Source organism: Danio aesculapii, chromosome 20 (genome assembly GCF_903798145.1).
Source record: "Danio aesculapii chromosome 20, fDanAes4.1, whole genome shotgun sequence".
In the NCBI taxonomy this organism is placed as follows: Eukaryota; Metazoa; Chordata; class Actinopteri; order Cypriniformes; family Danionidae; genus Danio; species Danio aesculapii.
In genome coordinates this window covers 44,695,507-44,721,775 of record NC_079454.1, presented here as the reverse complement: position 1 = coordinate 44,721,775, position 26,269 = coordinate 44,695,507, and the positions used below count along the sequence as shown (strand labels likewise).

Sequence of the window (26,269 nt, the reverse complement as noted above, 5' to 3'; positions counted from 1 at the left end):
CACATTGTGTGCATAATTAGATATTTTGTGCTGTCCGTATCTGTACTTTTGCGCATGCGAGTCAGTTTAGGACCATGATCTGTTCACACTGGAAATCTGATATAGGCCACATTTATAACAACAATGTGAACAGCTCTGCAAAAAAATCTCATAAAAGTCTCATAGTGTGAACATAGTCTAAATACACCACAGAATGTTACGTTTTCGCACAAATAGCCTATACACATCAAACTTTCACAGTGTATTCTTCACTACTCGCTACTCTTGAGTACTTTTAGTAGGGCTACTTTTTACTCATACTCGTAATATTTACTCTACTTGCACTACATTTTTGGGCAAGTGATGGTACTGTAACTTGAGTATGATTTTTTTCAGTACTTTTCCACCCCTGACTGTTATCTTTAAAAGCATAGTTCACTCAAAGGTCATCATTTACTCACTTGTTCAAAACCTGTTTGAGTTTCTTTCCTCTGTTGAATACAAAAGAAGATATTTTGAAGATTGCTAATCGCCCATTGACTTCCATAGTATTTTCTTCTTACTATGGAAGTTGATAGGTGCCAGCAACCAGCATTCTTCAAAATATCTTCTTTTGTGTTTTTTTATGAAGAAAGAAACTCAAAAAGGTATTAAACCAAATGTCATTTAAATTTTTGGCGAATTAAAGATTTTTCACCCAAAATGTAAATTGTCATTATTGATTCACCTTTCACTTGTTCAAAACCTATTTAAGTTTATGTCCTCTGCTGAACACAAAAGAAGATATTTTGAAGAATGCTGATTGCAAGGATCCATTCACTTCTATAGTATTTTTTTTTTATTCTACTAGAGCAGGGATGCCCAAACTTTTTTGTATAAACAGCCAAAAACCAAATATCATTGATAGTCGTAGGCCAAAGATAAATATACCAAACTATTTAACATTAAAGTTACAATGAGTAATTGTCTAATTTCTTTCATAATATTAAAAATAAATGATATAAATATAAAACATTACTTTGAATAGGATAACGTTTGCAGGATAACTTTTTTAATTAGAATTTATTATAATAAAAACATAAACAATCACATTTATAACACAGTGGAGTTCAATGCTGAACACTATTCAATTCAATTCAATTCACCTTTATTTGTATAGCGCTTATACAATGTAGATTGTGTCAAAGCAGCTTCACATAAAAGGTCACAGTAAATAGGAACAGTGTAGTTCAGTTTGTAGTGTTTAAGTTCAGTTCAGTTGAGCTCAGTTCAGTGTGGTTTAATAATCACTACTGAGAGTCCAAATATTGAAGGGCAAATCCACTAGTCATGCAGAATCTGCCTTTGCCTTGATTCACTCACCGAAGTCTCTGCATTGTCCTCTGTGCGTTGTATGTACATTTTAAACTAAATCTGATTCATTTACATCGTTTAAATTGAAACTTTTTTGTAGCTTAACAATGAAACAAACAAATAAATGGTTACATTAAATTTGAAATGACCATTTCTAAACTATTCTCAGATGGGATGGTGGGCCAATTCAAAGGTTACCATCTTTGCAGTCTTTAGTTTGGGCATAGAGTATATAGAAGTAAATGGATTCTAGCAATCAGCATTCTTCAAAATATCTTATTTTCTGTTTTTCATTTGTGATGAAAGAAACTCGCAAAGGTGTACAACCACATGAGGGAGGTCATTTTTGGGTGAGCTATACTTTTAATAGAGTAATTTATTTAATCATCAAATGAATCTTGTTCTAAATATAAGCCATAAATGGCATTTTAGTGGGTGTCTTTAGATAACCGTGCTTAAGCTGTATGATAGTCATTATTTTGTTTTGTTTAAAGTGAAATCAAACAACACATTTGAATATACGGGGACAAAAATAAAGCTTTATTACACTTTTTAATGCGTGAAAACCCTTTTTTAACTCACCTAAACTCCATCTGCAGTTAAAACGAGTCTCAAAGATTCATTCATTCAGCTAGGGCATTAATTAAGCAGAGACAAGAGAGAAATAAACCAACCCTGAAATAAATGAGCAGAGCCCTGGATGTCAATGTGATTGTTTAACAGGCTAATCACAGGTGCCCTCTTAATAATTTCACGTTTCTGACTCGACACTGATTTTTATCGGAGAACGCCTCATTTACAATCCTGCCTCATTAAATCTCAAATTGGTGCTAATGAGCAGGTAATTAAGGGGGAAGAGGCCCGTCTCGCACGTTCAGACAAAGCCTACAGTGTGCTGTCAGAACCAGCCCCGTTGAACATATCCACATTTATTTTTATGTTATTTTTTGGACAATCGTTGACCATCATTAACCATAACATGTTTTTGTACATCAAATTATTATTATTATTATTATTATTATTATTATTATTATTATCATCATTATTTCAGTCAAAATGTCCTTATTCTGTTCAGTAAGGGTGGTTGGAATGTTCATTTGGGCCTTTTTTTCCACACAGGCTTCTTTCTGAGACTGATATCCAGTGCAGGAAGTGTATTAATGTGTTTGTGTGTTTAATAGATCTTGATGGCTGCCATATGAACTGGACAACGAGAGCGTTGAGTGTTTGACGGTGACAGACGTCTCTCTCTCTCTCTCACTCTGTGCATCTTGATTGGTTTGCACATGGTTGGTGTTGTAGACAGAAGTGGTCAGTACTTTTACACACCTGTTTTTTATAGCGCTTGTATCATAGCTGGCTTGACATCTTAACATTTGAATTGAATTATAGAGAGAGTGAGAGAGAGAGAGAGTTTTTTTGTTATCGCAAGTGTGGATGCAATACCTGTCAACCCTCCCGTTTTTGCTATCCCGCTATTATCCCGTGGATCAAAATGAGAGTGTCGCTGCTCTTCGCTAAATAACTATAGTAACTAAGTAATATTTAAATACAGCGAATAAAAAGTGAACGAGATTTTATTACTTGATTTAGTTCTGTTTAGGCCAATGATTTTAATAGGTTAAACCTATTTTATTTTAACTTTTCTAATGTTTGTTATGTATTCTATCATTTGAAGTGAATTTCCTCCACATATTTGACACGGCTTCAACAAATAAAGCTTATATACAAATAAACTGCTCTGAATGAACAGATTAAGGTGTTTGGGGTCATTTTGGGAGTTCTTTAGGTTTGGCTTTTTCATGGGTTGGAGGGTATTTTTACATCCCAACGTTGACAGGTATGGTGGATGTGTCACTGCTACTTGTTGCTAAATGGCTGCAGTTTTGTTAGCAGACAAACATCTGAGTAAAATAATATGCATTTTGCTATCGTGAAACTACTGTTTTTATTATGCAGAACCTGTTTTTACATGAACTTGCTGGACATTTAACTAGCCTTAAATAGCATTAAACTACTTGAATATTTGCCTAGTACTGTTTAACAGAGATATTTTTTCAACATATTTTTAAACAAATAAGTTTAAGTTTAAAGCTTTATTAATCCTCTTGATGCAATTCATTCTGACATGGTGGTGCTCCACATATAACAAGAATGGCACCCTTAACACAATAAACACCAACACTCAGGGTTCATGCAGAAAACCTGGAAAAGTCATGGAATTTTGACATAGCATTTTCTAAACATGGAAAAGTTTTGGAAAATAAGAAAAACTCACAAAAAATCGTGGAAAACATATATCTGTATACTTGAATATAGGTTAGTTGTTTTTACTACTTTTCTGTCCTTGGCTAATCTCGTACTCTCACATTATTAGTGCGGTGTGAGCATTATCTAAATCAGATTTACATAGATATAAATATAAGCTGAAACTAAATAGAGTGTTGCGTGTTTTACGATATGCTGTAATAAATGTTAACGTATTGTTTTTTTACCACGCATATGTAGACATTGCATGAAACATTAGGTCAGGAAAATTTACTTGAAAGTCTTGGAAAAATCATGGGTAAGTCATTGAATTTTAGTAGTAAAAATGTGTATGAACCCTAAACACTTAACATAAAGTACACAAACAAAAAAACAGGGGAAAAAAAGAAAATAATTAATAAATAATAATTTATCCAAAAACAATTAAAATAATCCATAATATAATAATTTATCACGTAGCCAAATTGCTTCAGGCACAAAAGTAAATTTATTATGGAACAACTTATTGTCCCTAGACGTCGCCCAAGGGGCATCCACTCAAAATATTTATTTAAGGGGTGTGTGCTGTCTCCTATTATTTTATGTGCCATCCTCAACACCTGCTGCCCATAATGGGATGCAAGACTTCACTGATTATTTATTCAGAGATATTGTTTTAATGACTCGTTTCTAATAATTCATTTGCTAAGATGACAGATTTGCTACATACTAGTATTCATCTTAGTGTAATTTAAAGCATTAACTAGGTTAATTAGGTTAACTAGGCAATTCATTGGACAACAGTGAGTTGTTCTGTAGCCAATTGAGAGAAATTAATTGACTTAGGGGGCTAATAATATTGACCCTAAAAAATATTTTGAACGTTTTTAAAAACTGTTTTTATTACAGCCAAATCTAAAATATATATAATACATTCTCCAGAAGAAATATAATAGGAAATGCTGTGACCATTTCATTGCCATTTCATTAAAAATAATAATAATAATTACAATTTCCTACAAGTTTGTGTCCAACTATATATTATGGATAAAAAATGAAAGGTTTTTCATTTCAGGTTCAGATCTTTTGCCTGAACGTGTCGACGTCGATACGTCAGTACATCACCAGATATGTAGTGCCGGATCTGGTAAAACGTGAACATGCCTTTCCCTTCAGACACTAGCGGAGCGCAGGGGATCGCGGGACTGATCATGACACAGATGACGATCACTGACAGATGGAGATTTGGCTGTGAGGAATTAAGAGTTAAAGTTAATTTTCACAGTAATACCATGGTATAGCCAACCTAGTGCTGTGCTTGTTCCTGTAATTTTTTGAATTTTTGATACAATAACCTACTCCGCAATGCGGTACTTGCGTTAATTACACACGGGGCGTGATTAAAATTGTCTCGTTTTTTGTAGTTTGCAAAATATGTAGTTAATTGTGTGTTCGCTCTGTACAGCTTGTAATCACGTATCTATTACAGATCAGTGCTTGTACTGTGTCTCTCAGGTTAAATCTTTATGGGCTATTCGCATATTGCGTCCAAAACCACGTTGAAAATGCGACGCGTGCTTCTTCCTTCACCGATTTGAATGTGTTTCTGAACTCACGAACCTCTGCCATTTGTCTTTGCAATGGCCACCATCAGCTGTACATACACATGTGTAGCGCAGTCTGTGTGGATTAATACTGAATGTGTGTCATTGTTATTACTCTGGGTTTGGGGTAAGAATAGAGCAATATGCTGGTGTTTAACTGCATTGCTTTAAAGCACTCCTGCATTGGCTCACACATATACTCTGCATTGAATACTTTATAACCATGCTGGCCGTTTCTCTCTGTCCCGCACTGAACCCAGTCGACCAATCACAACAGACTGGGTCATCGGATCAGAAAGCGCAGATTAGCCTCATGCAAAGGAAGAGTTTGGGAACAAATGAATCGCTGAACGAATCATGTGGGAGTCGTTGGGATAATTAAGTAAAAGTAAATGCATGTTATACGACAATGAAAGTGTTTTTTTGACCTTACATGCATATCAGCCTGTAATTGGAGACCCCCAAAACTAAAATATGACCTTTTATAATGCATAATAGGGGTTCTTTAACAAAACTGTTTGAATATGTTTGAAAATGCCATCATTTGTCCTGTTTTCAATGCCAGTGAACTCAAAGAATTGTGTTTGATTTTTGTTCAATCTACTTATTTAAAATGGACTGAAATAACACAATTCTTGAATTTTTGGGAGAACAACTTAATTGTTTTATGTTCAATACACTTTCATTTGTAAAAACTAGGTTAACTTAATTCCTTCATGCAGAATTTGGTTGTGTGAAACCCAGCATTTGTTTACAGTGTATTTCTATAGTTATTTTTATTGTAATATAATCTTTAATTTATCTACAATGCTTTCATAACAATAGTTACTTCTAAATCTATACTAATCGCATTATTATTTACAACATACAGCCCAATGTACTGTACTAACACAAAGGAATGTTCCGTAATCACATTTTACAGGTATTTTAACCATATTGTGGTTAATAATTGAAAGGGGGAATCACAATTAATGGTAAATATACTGGTAAATCCATCAATTTAATGGAATATGTACTAGTTCATATATTTACAATGCAAAGTGCTAAAAAGCTTAATTAAATCATCTGTGACCAAAAGATTCATATATACCCTCCAAATCAATCCATGATGTTGCAAGAACCTAAAATGAATCAAAGTCTAATAGTGACTTTATTATTATTTGCCTCTCTGACACTAACAAGAGAAGCCTGCTTGTGGTATGTGGCTGATTACATGAAGTGTGTGTGTGTCTGAGCCTTTGTGTACACACTGACTCCTAATAGCTCTCATTAAGAGTCATTTGATCTAATAGTCAGGGTGGAGCTGGTTAAACTAACATACCTGCGCTGGGGGCCTGCTGTAATTATGGATTCGGCATCAGACTGTCACTGTTTAACACCTTTAGGAAGTGCTCAGTGCGTCTTTGTCTCAATCACAGCAGTCAAACGACAAGTCACGCAGACCGCAAGTAAATCCACTTTCAGCTGCACTTGCTCGAAGCTAAAATCCCCAATCCGACACACGAGTCTCATTGTTTTGACAGTCTCACACATCAGCGAGTTGAAAGCACATAATCATTTAGCTTTAGCAATAACAGCGGCTGATATTACAATAAAAAATGGCACATTTGGCATGTCACTGCTACATAAACAGACCACGTAGACATTATTTAAGCTCACTATGAATGTAAAAACGTTTCACTTAGCATCGCTTTGTGGCAAGTGGGTGTATGAAGGTATGATATTTTGTTGTTGTGATAATTGCTGATGCTTACATCATAATATACAGTATTACCACAATGTTGACATACTGTAAACTGCAAAAAATGTTACTTTAAGTTTATTCTTCAATGTATATGCTCAAGTTTAAAGGTGCTGTAAGTTTTGATCGAATTTCATTCATTCAGTCATGAAGGCACTCAAAGTATGAGTCCATGACTGAAATGCGTCCTCCAGTGGACAGTAGCAGCCTTCGAAATGAGACGCAGATTCAGAGTTCCACATGAGGTGGTTATTAATTAGCAAATAACATAATATTATGTGTGTAAACATTAGCAGGTTACATTGTACCCCCGTGTATTAACACCACGCTACATAACGAGATTTGCAGTGATAAGCAATTTGGCTGTTTGCACCAGACGAAACACGACAGAAATTTAAATACAGCCATTCAGGGATACATAAATATTTAATTCAATTCATCTTTATTTCTATTACGATTTACAATGAATAGTGCACTTACTGCACTCCAACAAAATTGTAAGGTTTATAATCTAATTAATACATATTAATCCTCTTTAACATTATTAAATGTAGATGCTGAATCACTGATATGCGTTGGCTTGCACTGAGTCACAGTTCTGAAGTTCAATTTCAAACGGTTTATTTTATTTTCAAGATCTGAGGTGAACTATCTGCTGCTGCTTTCAGTAGTATGGCAATAAATGTCATATCAAATGACATTCAAACTCACATTATTAGCATTTAACACTGAATAAAACACATGAGGTGTACCTGAGGTGATCATTGTCATTTATCCATTTGTTCGCCTGTGAGAAATAGAAGCCATTTCTAAAATATAAATTTCAGGTGTTGGTTAGAACAAAAACTCGTTTTAACATGAAAATAATACTTCTATCGTTTGCCGTTGCTTTTATTTAGAACACGACTTAAGATCAGCTATAAATCAGCCTTTTAGGCTATATAGTCAGTCAAGCTCCTGTTAATGTCATCAATCTGGCAACCTGCGCTTGCATGTGTTTTGAATCAAGAGTGCAATACCTAGTTCAACCACTGGATGTCAAACTTACATACTGCGTCTTTTTAAAAAAATCTATTGCAAAAGGATAATAAAATACAATTGTAACACTTTACACTAAGGTCTCATTAGTAGGGCCAGACAGAATCTGCAGACATTTTTTGCTATTTTTGCACAGAATTTGTTAAAAATCTGCAGATTTTCATGAGTTTGGGAGAATCATAACTAAAAATTTTATATATTAAATAAAAAGTAATAACTTTTTTACTTTTAATGTTTACAATGCAAATCCAATTAGATCCACTTTATTTTGTAAACAAAGCAAGTCTGTCAAATAATATATCTACTAAAAGACAACAGAAATAGAAAATATAACTTTACAAACTGTTTTGTAAATAAATCATATGAACATTTTAATATTTGTCAATAATAATAATAAAATTAATTTAAAAACTAAATGAATATAAGTTTAGTCACATTTACACAAGTAAATAAACAGAATCAATGATGGGCTAAAGATGCGCTAATTGTGCGGAATTCTGCGTGCGCAGATTCCATGTGGGCCTACTCATTAGGAATGAGTATAAATTCAGACCCATTAGCCACTTTACTAATGGTACAAATTTAAATATTTTGTATATTAATTAAATTGTATGAATTAATACAAAATAGCAACTTTTCTGACAATACAAAATTGTACGTTTACTTGTATTACCCACTTTTCTGACAATACAAAATCGTACAATTTCATTTATTAATTAAATTGTAGGGATGTAACGATTCATGGTGAGCTGGTTGACAATCGATTCAAATATGTGACTGTTCAAACTGGTAGAAATGTTGAATGAATCACAATATATTTTTTGAACAGAGGGGGCGCTGTGTTTACAGGCAAAAACTCGCTTTACTTGCACATCAGCGGCAGGCAAGGGGTGGGGCGGCAGAGTAAAATGACAGCAGTGAAGTGTGCCAGACAAATCCCAAACTGTGTGCAAATACTGCAAAAAGACGTTTATTTATGCTAACAGAAGAACAAATATGATGCACATAAACTTTCAGCACAGTGAAAAACTATGACAGATAATAAACCAAACCACATGGACCCGACGAGTTGCTCCGCTTGCTCCTACGAGTGTTATGGAGATTACACGGTGCATCACTGTTTTCATCGCCAAAGTGTGAAGATATTTTTCAGACAGAAAGAGAAAGTTGTTCTGTTACAGAAGCAGGTAATAGATTAGATCTACTCTCTCCTTTTCAAATTAGTTTATGCATATTTTAATCATTTACTTATTATTTAAAAATGTTAAAGATGATCTCTTCTTAAGTGTATCACACTGATACTTATACTAGTTATATACATATATTTTATACCAGTGGTCAGTCTCCTGGAGCAGATGGCCTATTGACAACCTCTGTACACACATTACTCTCTGGTTTAGCAAAGGCTTTCTTCTCCACACCAGCCATCTCAGTCCCCAGTGAAAGATTTTTCTTATCAGCAGGGGACATTGTAAATATCCAAGGACCTCAGCTTATGGCCGAAAACATAAATATGCTGATATTTCTTTTTAAACATGTCAAATCTCAGCACAGTCACAGTTTGAGTTTGTCTTCTTTAGTATGTATTATTTTGTTGTTATTTTTTGTTTCGGAGGGCTTATTTTCAAAATAGCTATTTAATTTTGGCTAGTTCTGGAGAATGTATTATTTTGCAAAAAATGTGCAGCATTTAAGAAAACATTAAAGGGTTCTTCACCCTAAATTTGTTTCAAATAATTTTGTTAAAAAAAAATAGTGACTAAATCATGAATTGGGAGATTAGTATCGTTAATCATATCGAAACGTGGGTCAGGGGAAATGTTGCATCCCTAATAAATTGTATTTAAAACAAATTAGCCACTTTTCTGACAAAATAAAATCGTACTTTTTTGTATATTAATTAAATTTGATGAATTTATACATATCAGCCATTTTTCTGACAATACATAAAGTATAAGTTTCTTCGTGAGATCAGGTGGATTTTTTTAGTAAATACCTCATATGTTTAGTGCAGAGTTAAGTTTACAATGGGAACCGCTCACATAAAACCAACCAAAACAAAGAACGGCAGACTCTACATGTTCAGCGTGTGTGTGTGAAGGTGCCAACCACCAAATCTGGCTCTGACTGTGTGTGTTTGCGTCTAGTTTAGACTGATGCTCAGATACATCATTAAAAAGGCCAGAAATACTGATGGCGCCCTGTTGCAGTCGCACTGCTTTCATATCCACACTGAGGTGATGAAGACGTGTGCCTGCGGTTTGAAAAGAGCCGAGGGCTTCTTGTGTGTGTGTGTGTGTGTGTGTGTGTGTGTGTGTGTGCGTGTGTGTGTTTGTGTTTGTGCGTGTGTGTGTGTGTACCCCTGCCCTGTTTGGCTGGCCTCCTGAATGCTGAAATGTTAAGACCACACAGACACTGGCAGTCCTCCACAGAAGCCTGGCTCTTTCCTTCCCACTTTCCTCTTTTTTTCCCTCTCTCTCGCTCTTTCTCTCTCTCTCTCTGATTTTTCTTTTCCAGTTTATTCCGTTCTTCCGCTGACTTGCTCAAAAACTCTGTTGATGACGGCCAGTGATGAATTTCCATAATTTCCGGGCTGCCTCGGTTTGAATCTGAGCGTCGTCTGGTCGGCTGTTCAATGTGAAGATCTGTAGGATGACTCTGAAACATGTAAAACAAATGACATTAAGCAGATGTTGTGGAGGCTGTTATGATGCCTTTAATGGTCATCATCATATTAAATCCTTGGAACTTTTTAATATTTAGGTTTTTTATATATGTATTTCTGTACAGTTGAAGTCAGAATTTTTAGCCCCCGTTTAATTTTTTCACCAATTTCTGTTTAATGGAGAGAAGATTTTTTCATCACACAATAGTTTTATTAACTCATTTCTAACAACTGATTTATTTTACCTTTGTCTTGATGACAGTAAATAATATTAGACTAGATATTTTTCAAGACATTTCTATACAACTTAAAGCGACATTTAAAGGCTTAATTAGGTTAACTAGGTTAGGGTAATTAGGCAAGTTATTGTATAATGATGATTTGTTCTGTAGATTATCGAAAAAATATTTAGCTTAAAGGGGCTAATAATATTGACCTTAAAAAGGTTTGTAAAAAAAATCAGTCTGCTTTTATTCTAGCTGAAACACTTTCTTATGAAGGAAAAATATATTATCAGATATACTGTGAAAATTTCCTTGCTCTGTTAAACATCATTTAGGAAATATTTTTAAAAGAATAAAAAATTCAAAGGGGGACTAATAATTCTGACTTCAACTAATATATATATATTATATAGATTATATATATATTTTATTTTATTATTATTTTTTTCTTCTTTTATATATGTGGATTGTTGGTGATAGGTGAGTTATACTCAAATAATTCGGACCAAAATCAAACAAATATATATTTATTCATGATTATTCCTCTAGTTTTCGTTATAATAAATATACTTTTAACAATGCTAGACTTGTCATTAAAAAAAAAGAAATATTATGTTGAAAAAAGGTTTTCTTATTTTGACCGTTAAAATATGTGGGGGGGTTTCCAATCAGACCGTTACAAAAAATTCTTAGTGTTTAGCCCTATAAAAGTCTCATTTATAATTGTCTGAAAAAGGACCATGTGAAATGTTTAAAACATGCTGTAGTTCCATTTGTCAGTCTGCTAGCATGAAGAGTAATATTATTAAAATGGAAGCAAAAAATTGATCCTTCATTTATACATCTAATGAGGGATCCAATTAATCATTTGGAGCTAAAAAAATCTAATTTTCTTTTAAAAGAAAGAAGACAAATTTAATAAAATTTGGCAGCCTTTCATAGGTTATTTTAATGAGATAAATTAATCAGGAAATAACTAAATTAAAGAGGATTAGGCTCATTTTGACTTAAGGTATTAGTCCTCTCCCACACCTACACAACTATTTTGGCAACTATTTCAGAATTTATCTATTCTTTCAGCCCCCCTTTTTTGTTTGCTTGTTTGTTTTTTCTCTTTCTTTTTTGTGCCTTTGTTATTGTTGTTATGTAAGTTGTACAACATTTGTAAGCGAATGTGCTTGAATATTTAAAAGAAATCAAATAAATAAAGTAAAATAGAGTATAAAGTAAATATATTAAATAAAATATATTAAATAAAATATTCTTAAATAGAAGTAAAGTACATTCAATCTTTATGATACATGTTGTGTCTAAATTATATTTCTTTTTTCTTTATTTACAAAAGACTATACAGTATTTCTGACTATATACATGTCAGTGTAACACATTATCTCCCCATATCATCATTGGCTTCTTCACTCTGTCTCCTCTCCACCAATCAGCTGGTGTGTGGTTTGTGGTCTGGCGCAATATGGCTGCCGTCGCATCATCCAGGTGGATGCTACACACTGGTGGTGGATGAGGAGATTCACTCCATTGTGTAAAGAAATATATTTTTGTTTAAATAAAGAAAAAAGAAATATAATCTAGACACTAAATGTAGTATGTAAATTTTATTTAAAATATGAATATAAATATACTGTATAAACATACAGACATACACAATCAAACCGCACAAACTCACTCACACACGTTTAATATTCAATTCATTACTATTGTTTTTTTAATATATATATTTTACTTAATTTGGGATGTTTTACATATTGACTGAGGCAATAATTCATCATTTCCTGGGTTCATTGCTCATTGCTCCCAGAATCTGTTATCTGATTGTGAGTATTTAATTACATCATCTTTCATGCTGTTCATCAGGTAGTCCAAGAATCCTTGGATCAAATAATTCACACTCATTCTTTTTTTCATTGTTCTTGGATCAGTTAATTTGGCCACACAGACGTCCCCCGGTCATCAAAGCAGGCTAGAAAACAGGAATTAGACCATTATAAGAGTGTGAGATTATATCTGTGTCAGCTGGAGACTGCATGGGCCACATCTGGACTGAATGTGTTTGTGCTTCCGCTCCCCGATTGAACAGGGAATCTCACTCCTCTGGCTGGGGGGATGACAGGGGTTTTTGGGACTTTCCCTCCAGCGGTGATTTCATCTGGTTTCCTGGCTCTCCGAAATACCTCTCCTCATGCAGATGATGTGCTCATTCCTTTACTGCATGTCATAAGGATATTTTAGGATCCTTTCATGGTCCTGAAGTTGCTTTTAATAGCATGCTATAGCACGTTTTCCCCTTAATTTTTATATAGTAATTACAGTTACGATATTGTTTATAGTAATTACAGTAATTTTTTATAGTAATTAAAAATTTATCGTAATTATTTTCTGTAGTAAATTAAAATAGTAATTATTGGTCAAATAAATGCCTAATGTCAAAGAAATTAAAATCACTTAACGTTAATATTTTAAATTAAATTAAATATAAAAACAACATTGAAATCATACAGTGTAATAGTAGCAATTATGTTTTTATTTACATTAAATTGGATAACTTAATTAACTAATGTTATTATAAGTGTGTGTGTGTGTGTGTGAGTGCGTGTGTGAGTGCGTGTGTGAGTGCGTGTGTGTGTGCGTGTGTGAGTGCGTGTGTGAGTGCGTGTGTGTGTGTGTGTGCGTGTGAGTGCGTGCGTGCGTGCGTGCGTGCGTGCGTGTGTGTGTGTGTGTGTGTAAATGTTTTTTTAAACTTTGCGTGTTTGTTCTTTAAATAAATAGTTTTTCCCCTTTTACAAGGATTTTTTTTATAAGAAAGCATTTTTGTTATCACTTATTATTTTCTATATTTTAATAAGTACAGGTCAGAATAGGTCTAGTACTATGCTTTAACCTTTTATAGAGCAAAAAAAAACATATGGTAACTTCATTGACATTGATTACAATATATATGAAGTCATTTTAATTCAAAAGTCTTGTAATAACCCACAGCGTTGTCCAATGAATATTTCAATGAGTTCTCTATTAAGTAATAGGTACAGTAAACAATGCAGTTCTTAAGTATTATAAACAGCTATGGTGCCTCAATACTTGTGCAAAGTACTGTACTGTATGTCTACCTGTACTTAATGTATTGTATTTATTAAGATGCAAACAGAAAATATGTACATGATTTTCAGAACAAAATTACTTCAAGTCTCTATAATGTTCAGATCTGGACTCTGTGGAGGCCATTTCATGACTGTCTTGGTTTCGTCAGCTGTATTTATTTTTTTACTGCATTATTAGGGCGTTTGAGATCATTATCATGCTGTAAATTAAAGAAGAAATTGCATAATGAGTTAAAACCTTTATTTCTATTTTAGCGTTCACAATTCCATTATTCAGACAATATTGCAGCTTAAAACAGGACAAATCTACCCTAAAATACATACAATCAGGGCTTGACATTAACACCTGCCAGCCCGCCAAATGCAGGTAGATTTCATCTGTGGCAGGTTAGATAGCCTCTCCTACTAGCCACTTTGGCTGGTTGAATATAATTTTGTAATGGTGGTTTTCTTAAAAGCATTGTTCGACCATAAGGATGGCCCAGAATGCATGCAAATGTTATCTTAGAATAAAGAAGCAGAATGACTGACAAAAACAGTGTTCGCGCGAGCAAGAGAAAGCAGATGAATACAGAATGAGAGGATGATCACTGTTTACGCACAACTGTTTAAAAAGCTTGCACGCTCCCGTTTTCTAGCGTGAAGCAGCCGTGCCTGGAAACGCAACTGCTGCAATGGATTCACTTTGAAATAGACTAGACAAAAAGTGATGCTTGTGCACCCACAGTCCTGCTGCTCTCAAGAGCTCCTGATGTTTTTAAAAAAATTTTTTTTTTTGCAACCAACAGCAGTTGCCATTTTTGCTTTAACCATTCTTTGAACAGATTATTAATTGGCCTAACCATATGCACGCGATCATACAGTATGTTCATTATCACACATGGTAGGCCTATGTTTTTAAGATGAACTCTCTATTTATGTGTAGTTAACTGGTGGTCTGAGAGTCTAGCCATTATTTTAGGTACATGGTAATCATTCTTTTTAAATGTAAATAAAAAAAAAAAAAGAATTGTTGAATAGAAAGTGCACATATAAAGCCATATTTTGCTTGTTTTGACACATTATTTAAAAATTGTTGCATAATTATTTATTTTGGTGTGGTCAAAGAATATTTTGCTAAAATTTGAGAAATAAATCTCTAAATTTGAGCCCTGAGTAGTCATGTGAAATAAAACTATTGCAATGCAATGCTATGGAACCACAACCCATTTGCTCATGCTCATTGAGCAAAGACATACACAACACAAAAAAAAATAAATAAATGAATGAGAAGTCATGTGGAAATAACATAAAATTTAAATCAAGTCATTTTAGCATGCCAAACTCAAATTTTATGCATATGAAATATATTTTCCCAACAACAAAATTGTGTCTAGTGAAAATGGTGAGTGGCTAGTAATGGAAAACTACAAGCCACAGTGGCTGTGATCAACAACATTTATGTCAAGCCCTGCATACAATGTAATGGTACCAATCATGTTTTTATTTACGTTTATTTGAATAACTAAATTATAATTTAAACAGTTAGAACAAATCCTACATAAATCCAAATCCAACCTGTATTTTCTGGTTGTGTTCTAATAAAAATAATGATAAATATGTATACAGTTAAAGTCAGAATTATTAGTCCCCCTTTGATTTTTTTAGATTTTTTTCTTTTTAAAAATATTTCCCAAATGATGTTTAACAGAGCAAGGAAATTTTCACAGTATATCTGATAATATTTTTTCTTCTGGAGAAACTCTTATTTGTTTTATTTTGGCTAGAATGAAAGCAGTTTTTAATTTTTAAAAAAACATTTTAGGGTCAAAATTATAAGCCCCTTTAAGCTATATATTTTTTCGATAGTCTACAGAACAAACCTTCGTTATACAATAACTTGCCTAATTACCCTAACCTGCCTAGTCAACCTAATTAGCCTAGTTAAGCCTTTAAATGTCACTTTAAGCTGTATAAAAGTGTCTTGAAAAATATCTAATAAAATATTATTTACTGTCATCATGGCAAAGATAAAATAAATCAGTTATTAAAACTATGTTTAGAAATGTGTTTAAAAAATCTCTGTTAAACAGAAAGTGGGGGAAAAAATAAACAGGGGGGGCTAATAATTCTGACCTCAACTGTATATGGTCATTATACCATGACTAAAACAACAAATGTAATGTTAGCCTAAATCTTTGCACAGTATTGTATATTGTTTCACTTTTATCTTATGATGGAACTTTATTTTGTCCAATATTTTAACCTTTTTTACACAAATATTATTCAGAAGATATTTTTTTAAACATTTAATACTCTTCTGCTGTATAAAAACACACTTTTCTAGATGTAATTTGATGTGAACACCAGTGGCACTGAGGCGACCCGTTGAGCCCAAAGTTGCCCATGATCTCTCTAACACTCATTCCTGGCTTTCTATTTTCTCCACACCGCCGGGATTGAACCGAAAACCTTTGTGTTCGCAGCCCAGACTGTTAACCACTTGGCTGCCCTCAACCTCAAGAGATGCTTCTTGGGCGAGCAAATGAAACCGAACACTTTATCCAAACCAGAGGTGGCTGCATGTTCCTCGAGGACAGAATCGAAAACAAGCCACTTCACGTTCCAGAAGCTTCCCATTGTTCGCCTCTGGTCTTCATATTACCTGCAATGTGGTCTTATTGTAACTTCTGCTCCAGTGATTCTCAACACCCCCAGAAAAATGTAAATATTACCCTGCACAAATCTGTCTTCGGGGAGGATCAGTAGTGAAATTTACTGGTGATCAGAGTCCGCTGTCTCTCCGAGCACAGAAAATTGTGTTTTATATGAATTTGAAGGCGCACAAAGCACATCTTTGTCCATTTTATTTCCCCCCACGCTGGATTTATGTTAGCCTGTCTGGATTCAGCCTGTCACCAAAAATTATATCGAAGACAAATTTGATAGCAGACAAATTGGCTTTGTGTGAAAAGGTAATGCGGCTCTTCCTGGGAGGTTGAGTTATGCTGGCGTTCAGCTTTTTACATGCGTCACATGGCTTGCAGGTTCAAAGTAACATGTCCTGAAGTTACACGGAGAGTCAAGCTAATGATTTTTCCATTAGCTGTAATGTTTTCATTGTGGTGGAATAATGTATTGTTTTGTCTATGCCATTTTTCATGCTTTATAGGAGACGTGTGTGATATATAATTTGAGTTGTCTTTTTTTATTTATTTTTTGCTGGATTTAGACCACCAAATGGAAATATTTAATGGATGTTTTCATTTGCTATTGGTCTGTTAAAGAATGGGCGAAATTTTGTCTGGTTAAAATATCTAAAAATACTTGAGAAGGACTCGAGACGTAATTGTTGACTATTTTCTACTTTACTAAAATGAATAAATAGATTAAATAACTAAATTATATATATACAGTTGAAGTCAGAATTATTAGTCCCCCTTTTATTTTTTCCCCAATTTCTGTTTAACAGAGAGAGGATTAAATCAACACATTTCTAAACATTTTTTCTTTGCCATGATGACAGTAAATAAATGTATTACTTGATATTTTTCAAGTTATTGTATAATGATGGTTTGTTCTGTAGACTATCGAAAAAATATAGCTTAAAGGGGCTAATAATTTTGATTAATTTAAACCTTAAAATGTTTTTTTAAAAAATTAAAAACTTATTTTATTCTAGCCGAACTAAAACAAATAAGACTTTCTCCAGAAGAAAAAATATTATCAGGCATACTGTGAAAATTTCCTTGCTCTGTTAAACATCATTTGGGAAATATTTAATAAAGAAAAAAAAAATTCAAAGTGGGACTAATAAATCTGACTTCAACTGTATATTTATTGTAACTGATGGACGCTGTACATCTGAGGTGAGGGTCCACGTGCAGTACTTTATTACACAGAGAATGGTCAGGCAGGCAATGGTCACAATCAGGAGCAAATGGTAACATACAGGGAAATCCAGAAGTGTTGTCAGATAGCAGGCAAATGGTCAATACAGGTGGTTGGCAGGATAAACAATAAAACAAGGCGAGGGTCAAAACATGGAGAGACTAAATATAGAAAATGCTTTGTAATATTACAGAGTATGTACCAACAAGACTCAGCCATGTCTGTGAGTGTGTGTGCTGTTTATATGGTCCATGTAATTAGTCTTGAGTAGCTCCCAGCTATGTGTGTGTTTGTGTGTGTAATCAATGGAGAACAGGTGTGTGTGTGTGTGGTGCCTGAAGGGAGTTGTAGGTCATGTGGTGGCAGAATTGTAGTAAAAGTGAATGAAGGTTCTGCAGCGATCTATGAGGGTTACACACACACACACATATATATATATATATGTGTGTGTGTGTGTGTGTGTGTGTGCGTGTGTGTGTGTGTGTATGTATGTGTATATATGTATACACATGTAGATTGTAATGTATATGTACACTGTAAAACCCAAAAGTTAAGGTAACTCAAACTAATTGAGGAAAACGATTGCAACAAACCATTTAAGTTCAAAAACTAATTTAAATGAGTATTGTGAACTTAACCCATTTGAGTAAATGAAGCAATTTGAGCACAGTAAAACCCAATAAATGAAGAGAACTCAAACCAACTGAGTACTGTAAAACCCAATAAGTTAAGGCAACTCAAACTGTTTGAGGAAACCGATTGCTACAAACCATTTGAGTTAAAAAACTAATCTATATGAGTACTGTGAACTTACTCCATTTAAGTTGAAGTAATGAGGTATTTAATTAACTCATTACCTTCAACACTGAGTTCAAAACTCTTTTCAAATAAGTAAAATTAACTTTCAGTCATTTGATAAAGTTGGCTGTTGGGTTTTACAGTGTATGCATATATAACAAATTAAGTGATTTTGTGCATGAAAACAAATCTGTAAGTGGACTCAAATAATAAACTTAATTTAAATAGAGAGCAAGTTTTTATGATATCTTTTCTTGTTTTCCAATAAAAAATGCACCTAATTTTTACTTGTTTTTTTTTTTTTTTTGCATAAAAATGAATACCTGAATTTATTTTCCTTTTTCAGTAAATAAATCTTTAATAGTTGTTGCTTTTTTAATAATTGCACTTGAAAAAAAAAAAACAAGCAAGAAAATCAGTGTTGCCACTGCAGATAATCTCACACCTCCAAAATAGTGACTGTAACTAAATAATCTACAGTGAACAGGGCTGTAGCCAGGGGGGGGTTCGGGTGGTTCAAAATAATCCAGAATTCAGAATTTGGCTTTTACATGTGCTGGTTTGTCTCATTTTTGACTGCTGTGCCATCATACATTGTGAAAATTACTGATAGATGAAGGCTTTAAGACAAATGTAATTTTTAATTATTCAAGTAACCAAATTCTGACTGAGGGAAGTTGAATGAGATGGCCAGATTATTAGGCTACACTTTTTAGTTTAAAACAAGTTTTACCAGATTCCTTTTTTTTCTTAAATGATGAATGATAAAACATCTGTATTTAAAAATAAGCATTTTTTCATATTTCCTTATTTATTAATTTTTTTAAATGCTAATCTCATGATATTGTATCTAAAACTGTAATAATTTACAGTTTAAATGCAAATTTGTAAATAAATATTTTGTAATAAAATAGTGTGATAAGCACCTTGACAAAATTGTAGGAAATATTTTTAGTACATCAAAAAGTGTGGTTATGACCACCATCCGCCAAGCTGATCCAGCAAAAATGAGTGCTTAAAATGTTAATAACATGCTGTATTTAAACCTCGCATGAGGCGAATAATTGCAAAAAAAGTCCCCTTTTTCATGAAAAAGAACCACCTCATTCAATAGGCTTGCTACGGGCCTGGTGAAGCGTAGCGAGAAATCACATAATGGCAGACGTGTAAAGGCGCTGACAGTCAAATACTGATTTCAGAGCACCGAGATGAAAGATTGCTCCTCTAAATAAAGCCTAGCAGCACCAACGACTTACTCAGGATTGAAAATATGACACTCTTTACTTTAAACAGCGGCTCCTAGATTATATTCGGAGACAAATGTGTTTGATTGTGAAAGTTTTGCGCGCGTGTGTTTTGCTGCTTGTCTTTGTTGTCTGGCGCGGGCCGGTTAGTCCAGATACAGAAGTAGCTCACTCTTTCTGTGCCAGCTGGAGCTCTGCCAAATCCAGCAGGAGTTTTTCTCTTTCTCCTGTTTGATATTTACTTTACGGCCTCGCTGCAGTCTGAAGGAGACACTGGGCCATTTTAATGTGGAAAAAGGAGCTAGTTGTGCATTTGGGCTGCGTGCGCTGCTGTCTTATCCCTCCACTAATTTGCCCAGAATAGACTTGAGGCTACGGACTCTTAGACGCTCTTGTAATGGCTTTCCAAAAAGGTGCTGGCCAGTGTCATCATGCGACTGACAGTATGTGTCTATGATGATTATGCAAGTTCGTATCTGATCATTATTTTCCCCCCAATTCCAAGTCACATCATTCTTAATAACTGCTATTAATGTTGTCTCTCATTGACCCTTGTGTACTGTTCAAATTGACTACCCTTTCATTATGTTAGTGGCTGTTTTTGCCGATTGATTTCCATTTTAACAGAATTTTTTGATTGCAAGCTATGACACCATATAATTGTGCAGTCTTGAATAGTTTACTCTGTTGGGAAGACGTAAAACTTTTAAAACTCTTAATTTTTACTGTTGGTCATCAGTTGGCACCATTAACCCTTTAGATAGGCCTGTGCAGAAAAACTCGTCCTTCATTTATTCCAAATTTCAATGAAAGTTTCTTTCTTCTATGCAGAAGAAGATAGATTAGATTAGATTCAACGTTATTGTCATTACACATGTGCAAGTACAAGACAACGGAATGCAGTTTAGGTCTAATCAGGAGTGTAATAACAGCAAGTGCAGGATATAGGTTTAAGTTATAGAGTGCAATTATAGAAAAACTATGGTAATGTTTACAGATGGATGAACAGAGATGCGACGCAGTGGCGCAGTAGGTAGTGCTGTCGCCTCACTGCAAGAAGGTTGCTGGGTCGCTGGTTCGAGCCTCGGCTCAGTTGGCGTTTCTGTGTGGAGTTTGCATGTTCTCCCTGCGTTCGCATGGGTTTCCTCCGGGTGCTCCGGTTTCCCCCACAGTCCAAAGACATGCGGTACAGGTGAATTGGGTAGGCTAAATTGTCCATAGTGTATTAGTGTATGTGTGAACGTGTGTGTGGATGTTTCCCAGAGATGGGTTACGGCTGGAAGGGCATCGGCTGCGTAAAAATGTGCTGGATAAGTTGGCGGTTCATTCCGACTAAGTCGAAAAGAAAATGAATGAATGAATGAATGAATGAATAGAGATTTACAATAGAGGACCAAAGAATGTTGGTAAAACACTGTAAATGACTTTCACAGTTTGCAACACCCCCCCACCCAACATTCTTCAGAATATCTTGTTTTGTGTTCTAAGGATGAAAGAAATTCTTAAAGGTTTAGTATCACTTGAGCGTCAGTACATGGTGAGGATTTTTTATTTTTGAGTGAACTATCCCTTTAAAGTGTAATCATTAGGCACAATCTGCTCATAGTGGTAGCAAGACAAAAAAATAAGATTGGTAAGAAATTATTTTTTTTAATTAAGTTGGAAAATTAGATTTAATCAAATAATTAATCCATCAGGAACCCTTTAATCTATAGTGGCTCCTGATTGGAGTCTCCTGAAGCACAAAGTCTCAGGTTGTTAAAACTCTTTAGGTGTAAGGAATGCTGAAACATGATCCTTCACTTCATAAGAATCACAAGACGAAGTGTCATAAAATAATTATTTTTTTTAACTAAATATCGACAGGTTCCAAAATAATGGCGTGAGCTGATAATATGGGACCAAAATAACAATAAGGACCAAAAATGAACTAATAAAACTTACTTTTAGATTGTGGAAGATCAATTCTTCAGATTCTGGCAAAAACAGATATAAGGCTGCTCCATCAACTTGAAAGGTTAAAACTTGATAAATATTTAAAGAGGTAGTTCTCCCCAAAATAATGATCTCACCATTTTCTCTCCCTTTAAAGCAATGGTCTCAAACTTAATTCCTGGAGGGCCGCAGCTCTACATAGTTTGCCTCCCACCACCTCCTACTCACACCTACTTAATAGTCTCTAGCAGTCTTGAACACCTTGATTAGTTGGATCCACTGTGTTTGATTAGGGTTGGAGAAAAACTGAAATCCAGTTTGAGACCTATGCTTTAAACCTTTATGAGTTTCTTTCCTTTGTTATAGATATTTTGAAGAACACTGGTTGCTGGCACTAATCGGCTTCCAAAGTAGAACAGGAAAGTCAATGGGTGCCACCAACATTCTTAAAAATATCTTCTTTTTAACAAAAGTTACTCAAACAAGTTTTGAACAAGTGAAGAATGAGTAAAGGTGGCTCAGTGGTTAGCATTGTCATCTCACAGCAAGAAGGTCGCTGGTTCGAGTCCGGGCTGGGTCAGTTGGCATTTCTGTGTGGAGTTTGCATGTTCTCGTTGTGTTAGTGTGGGTTTCTTTCAGATGCTCCGGTTTCCCCCACAGTCCAAAGACATGCGGTATACTGTAAGTGAATTGGATGACCTACTGTAAACTGGCCGTAGTGTCTGAGTGTTTGTGTGAATGCGAGAGTGTATGGGTGTTTCTCAGTACTGGGTTGCAGCAGAAAGGGCATCTGCTGCATAAAACATATGGTGGAATACTTGACAGTTCATTCCACTATGGTGACCTCTGATAAATAAGGGACTAAGCTGAAGAAAAAAGAAAGAATGAGTAAATGATGTCAGAATCTTCATCCCTTTACTGACACTGGATCTCATGATTCTTATGAAGTGGAAGATTGTTTCAAGATTCCTAGCTTTAAAAATGTTTTTAAAAACCTCCAATCAGGCTGCAGTTCTGAACCATTTAACGTTAATTAAAGGCTTATGGATGGTTTAATGAATGGTTTCACATCTAATTCTTCACCTTCATTCTTAAAGTCATAAGCACTTTCTGCATTCTCAGAATTGCTTCTCATTTTTGGGCCTTTTTTCCAGTAAAGGAAACCTACTTAATAATTATGCACATCTTAATATAAGGTGTTTATCACTTAATCACAGTCATCATTAAAAAATGTGCATCACAAGGCTTGGGTTGAAGGACTCTGCTGAATGCCGAAGATGTGAAAGCGAAGAAGGCGACTCGATCCCTGTGGTCCCATTCCAAAATACAGGAATTCTGGGTTAAAGTGCAAAGTTTCATTCAGGATGTTTCTGCATGCTGCTTTTCATTTTGTCCTAACATATATGTACTGGGAGTGGATTCAAATAAGTATTATGATTGGAAGCCAAATCATTTTGATATGAGAGTATGGCGTTCAGCAGTTCCACCATCATTTCAAGAATGGGTTACAGAACTGGGGAAGGTGGCAGCATATGAAAAGATGACATATAGATTACTTGATAAATTGGATGTTTATCAGAGAAGAGGGGGAAATTATTTGGCATTTTTGGAGAATGAATAAGGTCACTGTGGTGAGACGTACAGTAAAAGTGTAATTATTATTGTGTAATTATTTGATTTATTTATGTATTATTATGATTGTTTTGATATTGTATTTATGTAATGTTTTATCTTTTATTTATTTATTTTTACTATTATTATGTTCTGTATGTGTGTGTGTTTTATTTTTTTATTTATTGAGTCTTATATTATTTATCTGTATTTACTGGATTTATGAGAGCAACATCTAATGACTGCCGCTGTTGGGGAGGGGAGGGAAAAGGGGATGTAAAAGGAGGTAAAAATTGAATTTAAAAAATTGAATAAAAAATATGTGCTTCGCTTTCTAATAATTATAAATTAATTCAGTAGTAGTTATTATGATTTAAGTAGTTTGGAATTGGTACAATGTGCTTTGAGGACAAAGTATGATCAGAAAATTGACTTGCATAATAATTCTGCACGCACTGACTGCATTATATGGGTTCGGTCTTGTCTGGGGAGGTTCAGTGTTCGGCATGTGCCAACACAGTGTTGTTGTTTGCCAAGCATAGCACTTCATTGTCAAAGCCAAATCCCCACCCTGATGGGACAGATTAATAATAATATTTTAAGGATGTGGAATATGTAACTTTTCAAAACTTTTTTATGGAAATGAAATTAGATTCGGTTTGATGCCATATGGCAGAGTCAGGGTTGATTGTGGCTTGAAAGGCCACGGGGCAATAATGAAAGCTTTATAAAGAGGGGAAATGGAACACCTGTCTCATAGTCAGAGCCGTGCCATACACACACAGACATCACAGAGATAAAATCAAGACCCACCAGAAACCATGCTCACGGATTATGAGGCAGTTTTTCCACAGACCATCTCAGTTTACCTGAATAAAATAGTATTTTATGTTAGTGGCTAATTCATATGAATTTAAATGACCTCTTTTGTACATTTTCATAAAATCTGCTTATACTTGAGTGCTGGTTATGTGCAGGGGTAGGCAATCATGTAAAAGAGGGCAGCACAGTGACTCACATCGCCTCACATCGCTGGTTCAAGTCTGGGCTGGGTCAGTTGGCGTTTCTGTGTGGAGTTTGCATGTTCTCCACGTGTTGGTGTGGGTTTCCTCTGGGTGCTCCGGTTTCCCCCACCAAAGACATGCACTATAGGTGAATTGAATAAACTAAATTGGCCTTAGTGAATAAGTGTGTGTAAATTAGAGTGTATGGGTGTTTCCAAGTGCTGGGTTGCAGCTGGAAGGGCATCCACTGCGTAAAACATATGTTGGAGTAGTTGGCGGTTCATGCCGCTGTGACGACCCCTAAAAAATAAGGAAAATGAATGAATGACCATGTATAAGAGTTACATTTGCCCATTAGATTGGTGTATATGTATATTGTATATGAATATATTCACACAAGATTAGTTTATGAGGTAATTGCTTTCTATACAGTGCACAGGCTGGAGTTGAGGTATTTGTTTTTACTTTTGTTTAAAAACGATTAATTCAGAATAAGAAAAGACAGGTAAATGAACATCATTACAATGTTCTTTTTAATTACTGAGTGTTCATTTATCATGTAATCACAAGAAATATTGGAGTAATAAAATCAATGTTATTAATATAATTAGATTTGGTGCAAATTGGGGTTATTATTCATTCATTCATTCATTTTCCTTTGGCTTAGTCCCTTTATTCAAGTTATCCAGCATATGTTTTACGCAGCGGATGTCATTCCAACTGCAACCCAATACTGGGAAACACCCATACACACTCATTTACACACATACACTATGGACAATTTATCCAATTCACCTGTACCGCATGTCTTTGGACTGTTGGGGGAACCGGAGCACCCTGAGGAAACCCATACTACCAAACTTCACACAGAAATGCCAACTGGTCAGCGCCAATAGCCTAGTGGTTAAGTGCGCTGACATATAGCACCATGGTGCTCACGGTGACCCGAGTTCGATTCCCGGCTCGAGGTCCTTTGCCGACCCTTCCCCTCTCTCTGCTCCCAATACTTTCCTGTCTTGTATCCTCTACTATCGTATCCAAACTAAAGGTGAAAAAATCCAAATAAAAAATGCCTACTGACCCAGCTGAGGCTCAAACCAGCGACCTTCTTGCTGTGAGGCGACAGCGCCAACCACTGAGCCACCATGTCGCCCTTGGGGTTATTATTGTTAACTTAAAAATAAATGTAAACACCAAATTACTAAATAAAATATGTCAAATGAAAAATAGACAAATTTATCGTGTCTATTTATAGTGGCTGTTAGTCAAGTCAAGTCCCCTTTATTTATGAGAATTAGGTATGAAATTTCATGAATGTAAAACAGGTTTCATACATCAAGCAGTTCTGCAGAAATGCTTCTTTTTACTATGAGTCAGTTCATTGATAATTCATTTTGAGTCAGTTTGATGATTCAGTTTGATGATTTGGTTTGAGTCAGTTCATTGATGATTCAGTTAAGTCAGTTCATTGATGATATAAGCTGCATTCCATTCAGAAGGGCTCAAAGCGATGCCCTAACATTCCAATGCCATAATCGTAATAATGTGACAAACGAGGCCCTGACACTCACAAAACATTAATAATAAAAAAACGATAATATACATTCATTTATAGAAAAAGTCAAACTCCAATTTTGATTCTGTGTGACATCAAACAAACAGTGTCCATTAATTGTACCCTTGAAAATCCTTCATTCTGAAGGGCACTTCAAAGTGGCCACATTTTAGCACTTTGGTTTATTAGTACACTTCAATATGGCAGTCTTTTTTGTTTTGTTTTGTTTTTTTTTCAATCTAATGTGCCCTTCGGAGGGCAATATGTCCCATTCAGAACTCACCGATC

General features: G+C 34.8%; 1 protein-coding gene across 3 annotated transcripts in view; it reads left to right on the top strand.

Moving 5' to 3' along the window:
- The window catches only part of runx2b (RUNX family transcription factor 2b), a 95,473-nt gene that overhangs the window by 52,399 nt on the left and 16,805 nt on the right, over window positions 1-26,269 (top strand). The gene's annotated exons all lie outside the window — the stretch shown is intronic.